The sequence below is a fragment of the Rutilus rutilus genome (assembly GCF_951802725.1).
Source record: "Rutilus rutilus genome assembly, chromosome: 21".
In the NCBI taxonomy this organism is placed as follows: Eukaryota; Metazoa; Chordata; class Actinopteri; order Cypriniformes; family Leuciscidae; genus Rutilus; species Rutilus rutilus.
The window spans coordinates 3271832-3279331 of NC_140226.1; the positions used below are offsets into that span (position 1 = coordinate 3271832).

The 7500-nt window shown below is 34.1% G+C and overlaps 2 protein-coding genes across 4 annotated transcripts in view; one reads left to right on the plus strand and one right to left on the minus strand.

Annotated features, from left to right (window-relative positions):
• Positions 1–1246, plus strand: part of LOC311280922 (nuclear factor 7, ovary-like) — an 18101-nt gene extending 16855 nt beyond the window's left edge. Inside the window, exon 6 of the mRNA XM_084393452.1 lies at positions 1–1246. This exon is cut by the window's left edge and continues 1119 nt beyond it. The gene's annotated coding sequence lies outside the window, so the exon portion shown is untranslated.
• Positions 1247–3612: 2366 nt separating this feature from the next.
• The window catches only part of LOC311280920 (uncharacterized protein), a 20680-nt gene continuing 16792 nt past the window's right edge, over positions 3613–7500 (minus strand). For all 3 annotated transcript variants that reach the window (XM_084393448.1, XM_084393450.1, XM_084393449.1), the window contains exon 10: positions 3613–4009. The gene's annotated coding sequence lies outside the window, so the exon portion shown is untranslated. The remainder of the gene's footprint in view (positions 4010–7500) is intronic.

A 7500-nucleotide genomic window follows, 5' to 3' on the forward strand; every position in this document is an offset into this window, starting at 1 on the left:
TTTATCTTTCTGTCTTCAGTCACGTCATAGGATGGATGTCACAGGGCAATTTTAAATGAATGTGAAGATAATTTGCATCTCAAAACCTTATTTATCTTAAAGCTCTTTTCATTTATATCATTTATTTCTATATATACACACTAAAAACTCCTGGGTTATTTCTTCAACCCATTTTATTTTTGACCCAGGAGTTTTTAGTGTGTAGTTTTCCTCCTAACCTTATGCTTGCAGTTTAACACACAAGTATTTGTTTTATTATTCATACATAAACAATAAATGTCTTTATAGAAATTTTATAATATAGTGAAAAATAAATAAAATTGGTCCTCATTTACCAACCGTTCTTATGAAGAAATGTGTTCTTAAACCCCACTTAAGCACTTTTTACGAAGATTCTGACATTCACTGTTTTATTATCTTGGATTTGTTCTTAGCGAAGAGCAAAATCAACACACACTCAAGAGCTCTCTTACACACATTTGAGTGATGACAGTTTGCTCCAAATAATTGGTTATTGAATTTTATGTAATTCTTAAGTCATATTAGTATTTTAGTTAGTATTTTATTGTAATGTATTTCTGATCATGTGTTGAAAAAAAAATCATATAGGCCTATGCAAAGAAACACTAACACTGCAATTTACAGTACAGGCCAAAAGTTTGGACACATTACTATTTTTAATGTTTTTAAAGTTTCTTCTGCTCATCAAGCCTGCATTTATTTGATCAAAAATACAGATTTTTTTAAATATAGGTGATATATTATTACAATTTAAAATAATTGATTTTCAATGTATTATACTTTAAATGATCATTTATTTCTGTGATCAAAGCTGAATTTTCAGCATCATTACTCCAGTCTATCACATGATCCTTTAGAAATCACTCTAATATGATGATTCATTATCAAAGTTGGAAACAGTTCTGCTGCTTAATATTTTTTCATAACCTGTGATACTTTTTTAGGATACTTTGATGAATAAGGAAAAAAAAAAAAGAAGCAAATGTTTTAAAAATAGAAATCTTCTGTAACAGCAATATACACTACTGGTCAGTAATTTTTTTTCTTTCTTTTTTTGAAATAAATCAATACTTTTATTCAGAAGGATGTGTTAAATTGATAAAAAGTGATAGTAAAGAAGATTTATATTATTAGAAAATATTTTTTTATTTTGAATAAATGCAGTTCTTTTTAACCTTTTATTCATCAAATATATTAAGCAGCAGAACTGTTTCCAACACTCATAATAAATCAGAATATTAGAATGATTTCTAAAGGATCATGTGATAGACTGGAGTAATGATGCTGACAATTCAGCTTTTAAATGATAATTTAAAGTATAATAAATTGAAAAACAATTATTTTAAATTGTAATAATATATAAAGTGAATTTTGCATAATAGGTGCCCTTTAACATTGTAAATCTAGCCATTTTTTTATATTTACATTTATTTTTTATTTGATTTACATTTAAACGCTAATTGTTATATTAAAAGTTTTTATTTAATTTTATTTAATACAAGTAATAAAACTATAGCATTTGTGAGGGTGATTCTAATAAGGCTGTTTTCGAGTAATTTTGACTTTTCTTTCTCTTCTGACTGCCGTGATCAATCACTCTGTATTTTTTGGGAAGAAGTGAACAAAAGTGGATAATGTGGAAAACAACGGAAATGAATGTGTGTTTTTTTTTTCCTGTAAGGGTTAAAAAATTAATCTAACACATTTTAAATGATGGATAGAAAATATATAGTGTTTAATCGCTACTATGCTGTTCCATCCACATTTGCAGTTTGTCTAAATGTAGGCTATACTGTACGATTGGAAATGTATTTTCTTGCATTTGAAACACATTTTGCAATATATTTTGGTATATGAAGGTTGAAACAAAATATATTGAACTGAACACTGTTTACAACATACATTTACAATATATTTAAAATATATTTTGGACAGGAAAAATAAAAAACAATTCCGTATGGGATGGGTCTATAATTTATTTGGAGAGACAATAAAAGTACTTGACGGCCAGGTCTCAGAGATAGCATGATATTAGAGTGAATCCACCAATATGATGTGTTTGGGTTAAATGATGCAATTATTACAAGTTGTAAGTTTGCATATGATAGTGTAAGTTGTGCAGTGACGGGAAACTTCCAGAAGCTTCTGTGAGCATCGACCAGACACGTCACAAAACATCTTGAAGAGCTTTAATCTGGAAGAAGATCGGCAGAGACCGTAACTAAACCCCTGAGAAAGATAATCAGTGTTATCTGGTTTACTCTGTGAGATTTGTGTGTGTTTTCTAGCTGACACTGAGGAGCTTCTGGAGCATTTGATTGAAGAGTTCATCAGTTCTCTCTAGATTTCTACCAGCACGAGTTTGACTTCAACATCAACAGTATCTCACATTATAAAGTACTTGAAACACTGAAATCAGTGCATAAAGACCCTCATGTATCCCATAATCAGTTCTTCTCACTGTATAAGATTCAAACCATTATCCAACAAAACAAATATAAACACATTCAGTACAAGCGCTTTATAACTCATGACAAACAGGTGTGTGTCCCACTGAGAACCTGTGATACAGGTATTGTCACGAACTGCTCCGAGACAAGAAGGTTGAGGATCTAAATGAAGTATTTATATAACAGGATAATCCAAAGTACGGGCAAGGTCAAACAGGCAGGCAGTCCATACAAACAAACATTTTTATTAATTATTTTTAAGTTTATGAATAAGTAATTTAATGTTTGTTGAACTTAGTCAGAAATGTTCAGAGCAATCATAAGAAAACTGGGTCTAGTTTTGTGCCTCTCGTAAAAAGAAAAAGGGGGGAAAGGAGCAGCTTATCTTGCCAAGTGGTCGTATTATATACGCATGTCAGATGTTGAATATCTAATGTGCAGAATAGACAGTGCATGGGCACAATGGACATGTGTTCAAAACAATAAGTGGAGACTTGTGTGTATGTAACATTTCTGTTGGTTAGTTAAAGTACCCCATATATGCTATTTAAAAGGGTCCTAATTTCAAAATCCAAAGTTAAATGTTCTTTCTGACAGAAAAGAAAGAATCCATTTTTTTATGGACTTTTGTTTTGTGTGGACTGCATGCAAACAGCTTAAAAAAAAAAAAAAAACGTATTCAGGGTAAAACAAAATAAAAAAATTAAATGCAATTTATGATCCCTCTTTATTTCTAAATTATTCATATTTTGCAGTCTGCAATATGTATGTAAACATGGGGTATCAATGGTTCAGCATGTGCATCTTTCTTTTGTGAAATAACAGTAAATACAAATTAATTTCTGTATGATAAATGTGCAATCCTGACAATAATAATTGTCATTGTATCACTTTTTATTGTAAAACATCAGTGCTTGTGTTTTAAATCTAAGTATCAAAACAGGGTTTCTGCAGCTATCTTCAAATCTAATTTAATGCCATTTTTAATGCCATACATGACCCAGGACAGACCATGGTGCTATACACACACACACACACACACACACACACACACACACACACACACAGTACATTTAAAAAAAATAGTTCTGAATTGTAACCATTCAATTTGACGATGACAAATTAGAAACGGCTCACGAGACAGCTTAACATGTCAACATTTATTTGCAGATATTTCAAAATGTCAAATTCAATCAGCCGGAACTAAAAAAACTCTGAACTTTTAAAAGCCGAAACTTAATATAATGTGCAATTCAAGTGCAGAAGAAATTGAACAGTTGTAACTTTGTAAATAAGAGAATGCATGTGCCTTAATTCACTCCCTTTTAGTTTCAACACAGACTCAACAGTTCGTGGTTTTATGTTAAGTCTCTCTCTACCAGAGTTTGGCCATGATGATAACAGCAGGAGGAGCTGAAGAAGCTCCAGATCTCAGGAAGACACGCATGAAGAGTTTGATGAAGAAAAGCATCAAGTCGCTGCTCCTCACTTTTGTCATGCAGAGAGAAATCTGTCAAATTGTTGCACAACACCATCAACTGCAATAGACAAACATAAAGTCATTAAATCACATTTAAATGGATGTTTATATATATACACACACATACACACACACTGGTACAGGATATTGATGTAAATTTGTTTGTACAATCTGAGTTTGAACACGAGGAAGACTAATGCATATAAAATTATGTAACATCTGATTATTTACCGTTTATGCCCATATCATACTCTCTAAGCAAACACATTTAAAAAACTAATCTTCAACTAATCTTCAAAATGTTCAGATATATAATATAATACTGAGTGAGATTAATATACTGAGTGAGAACACTGTTAATGCATATGGAACCGTGTATAGCCTTTATTTAGAAACTATAAGTATAAAAGTACCAGCTGAAACTCCTCTTGTCCTGCAGGGATATATCAGGAATGAGTGCAGTGCAGTTTTAACTCTCATATTCATATTTCTTGTTTACACTTTGCGTTTGTTGAAGTCAGTATGACCCCCCAAAAATGTATAGAGCGATTATAAGAATACACATTTTTAATAATAAAAATGATACATCTTTTTTTCCCCTTTTACTTCATATGCGTTTGGGAAGATATAAAGTACTTTTTTTTTTTTATTACTAATTTTGCCAAAAATTCCTCAAGTATACCATTAAGCTTGCACATGAAATTACAATTTCATGAAAAAAAATCACTTTAATGATGATCTAAACTAAAAACAAGTTGTTTCTGGATATTGATCTCGGTGTCAGAGGCAGACTTCTGCTGGTAGGAAAAAAGCTTGTAGAATTTACAGTTTTAGAAATAAAGTGTTGTGACCGTATATATCCAGCAGAGGGCCATAGAGATTCATTACAGTTTTTCTGATTTGCTAAAACACTAAACCCCATTCTCTGAACCAAATTCTCAATAGTCTAAACCAATCTGTCGGATAAATCACTCTTTCTGTAAAACATTAAACAAGTTCAGGTAGTTACAACACTGTTTGCAAATCTCATTCACTTTTTTTTCAAAACTCTAAACACATTCTCACTCACTAAAACACATTTCGCACCGTGATGCACTTATGTTTCAAAATGCTAAACACAGGTAGGCGAAAGTTAAGCACAACTGCAACACAGTGGTCATCGTTTACACACAACGACTCAAAATTGTTCACACTTATTTCTAATGATGTGACCAAACCAACTGTGCATAATACAAGTCAGTTCAGAGTCCCAACATTTACTCAACATGTTGCACTGAATGTTGATACCAACAATGGATGGAAACAATATAAGAGGGAGAGAAGGAAGAGGATGAGTAAGAGGAGGTGAACAAGCAGGATGAGGATGAGGATGAGGAAGAGCAGGTGTGGAGAATGTTGTCAAGGCTGGATCTGGCTTTAGGGTTTTCCCCTTTGCCTGCAGAGACGACATTGTCTGTGATGTCAACATGACATCATGACTTTGCGTAAACATAAACGCCACTTTCAAGTCAAGCGGCGTGTTATCTATACGCATTTTGAGCTATCCGCGTGTATGTCCACGCCGTCATCTTCCGCGTGTATGTCTACGCCGTTAAATGTCCGAGCGAAACGAAGCAAAATGTAAATCTACATCTGGGGAGCGATTTTTTTTTACTAGGATGGTAGGGGAAGACTCATAAATGGTATTAACCCCAATGACGGGTAGGTTTAGGGACGGGGTTGAGGTAAGTCATATATATTTATATAGAGAGTAATGTAACGTTAAGTCAACGGCGTTGATAAACACGCTGAAAAGCGATTATGCGTGTTGATAGCACGCCAAAAATGGAAATACAAATTGGCGTGTCATACATACGCCATTTGTGGAGAAACTCCTCCGGCCGGACCCAACATGAAGACCTGATGCTGAAGCAGAATAAAATCTCTCTCACTGACCTTGATTTTGCAGTTGCACAACTCTTCTGAGTGTACTTTACTGTAACATGCTTTTCATTTAGAGTTTTTTACTGTAACCTTTTTGGCTTTTGCAGTTGGGTCTCTGTATTTTCACAGTATGCAAGTGGTGAATATACAAACATGCGATAAGGCCTACTATTCAATATTCAGTACAATACTATACTTGCAGTGGATACAGTATAGAATTTATTCACCTTACTACTAGGGATGTCCCGATCCGATCACGTGATTTCAGACTCGATCGGAATCGGACGTTACCTCCCGATCAGGACTCGGATATATATATATATATATATATATATATATATATTCTCATTATTTTTTAACACATCTATAGTTATGCGGTGGCACAGAGTTACGCCGGTTTCACACTGCACGCGCGTAAGCAGCGCAGGAGCAGTGCATATGGTGAGCAGGAGCAGGACACGCGCGTTTTGCTTTCACACTGGCAGTGTTTGTCACGCGCGCCTGAACCGCGGGTTGTGTACAGACAGAGTACTCTATAATGGATAAGTTGGCATTGCTTTTTTTTGTTTTCAAATACATTTAAAGGTGCTGTATGTAGGATCCAGCGGCCTCTAGCGGTGATGTTTCAGATTGCAACAACAGCGCTCGTGCTCGTGAAAAGCAATAAAGTTACAACTGTAGTCTTTCACATCAGATAACGTTAGCAAATGGTCGGCGTTAGCTGGCAAACTAATGATGTCTAACTTGAGCCAACTAAAGCACAAAATCACAATATATTTTACATGCTTTGAAGCAGGGCTGCCAACTTTTGAGTTCAGCTTAGAGTGAGATTTTGGGGGCGGGGCTTGGGTAAAGGGGGAGGGGCTTATGTAGGGGCGTGGCTTGGTGTGGAAAAAATACAAACAAAATCCTTGCATTAGTGTATTAAGTATATATTGATTGTCAAAGTATTTGGTATCTGTACAGAATTTCTTGGGAGATTTACATTACATTTAATTTTCACAAACATTTTACAAAAATAGGATTAACATGTGATAACATGTTCACAGATTAACTTGTGCTCTATTGTAAGCATTTTCTATCCTACATACAGAGCACCAATAATGTGTACTTAGTGTCCCCTTTGTTATGAATGGCCATTTTTCTGACCATTCATTTTTAAAGGAGCATCGATAGGACGCAGCTCCGCTCTGGGCTTTAATCTTTTGGCCTGTTGGTCTCTCTTCTTTATCTGAGGGCTCATCTGTCTCCTGCTCTAAAGTCTCAGATAGACTTTCATGTTCCTTCTGTGTCTTTTCCTGCTGCTTCTCAGGGTCACAGGACTTCTTGGAGGGCTGATAAACTACAAGCGTTCTTTTCTTGCCTGTCCCTGACACTTTAGATAACATCCTATAACAAAAAAAAATCAAATTTATCTATACTGACACCACCAGTCAAATATCTTGACATGATTGATGAGTTGTGATTGATATAAATAAAATCATTTTAATTTGGGATGTCGTTGACTTGACATTCTGTTCTTAGAAAACAATAATTAACATTAACTATAGGCTACACTGTAAAAAAAATAATCATGAGTCTTGTCATTTTCATTACAAAAATTAAGGTGATCATTAAAAATATTAT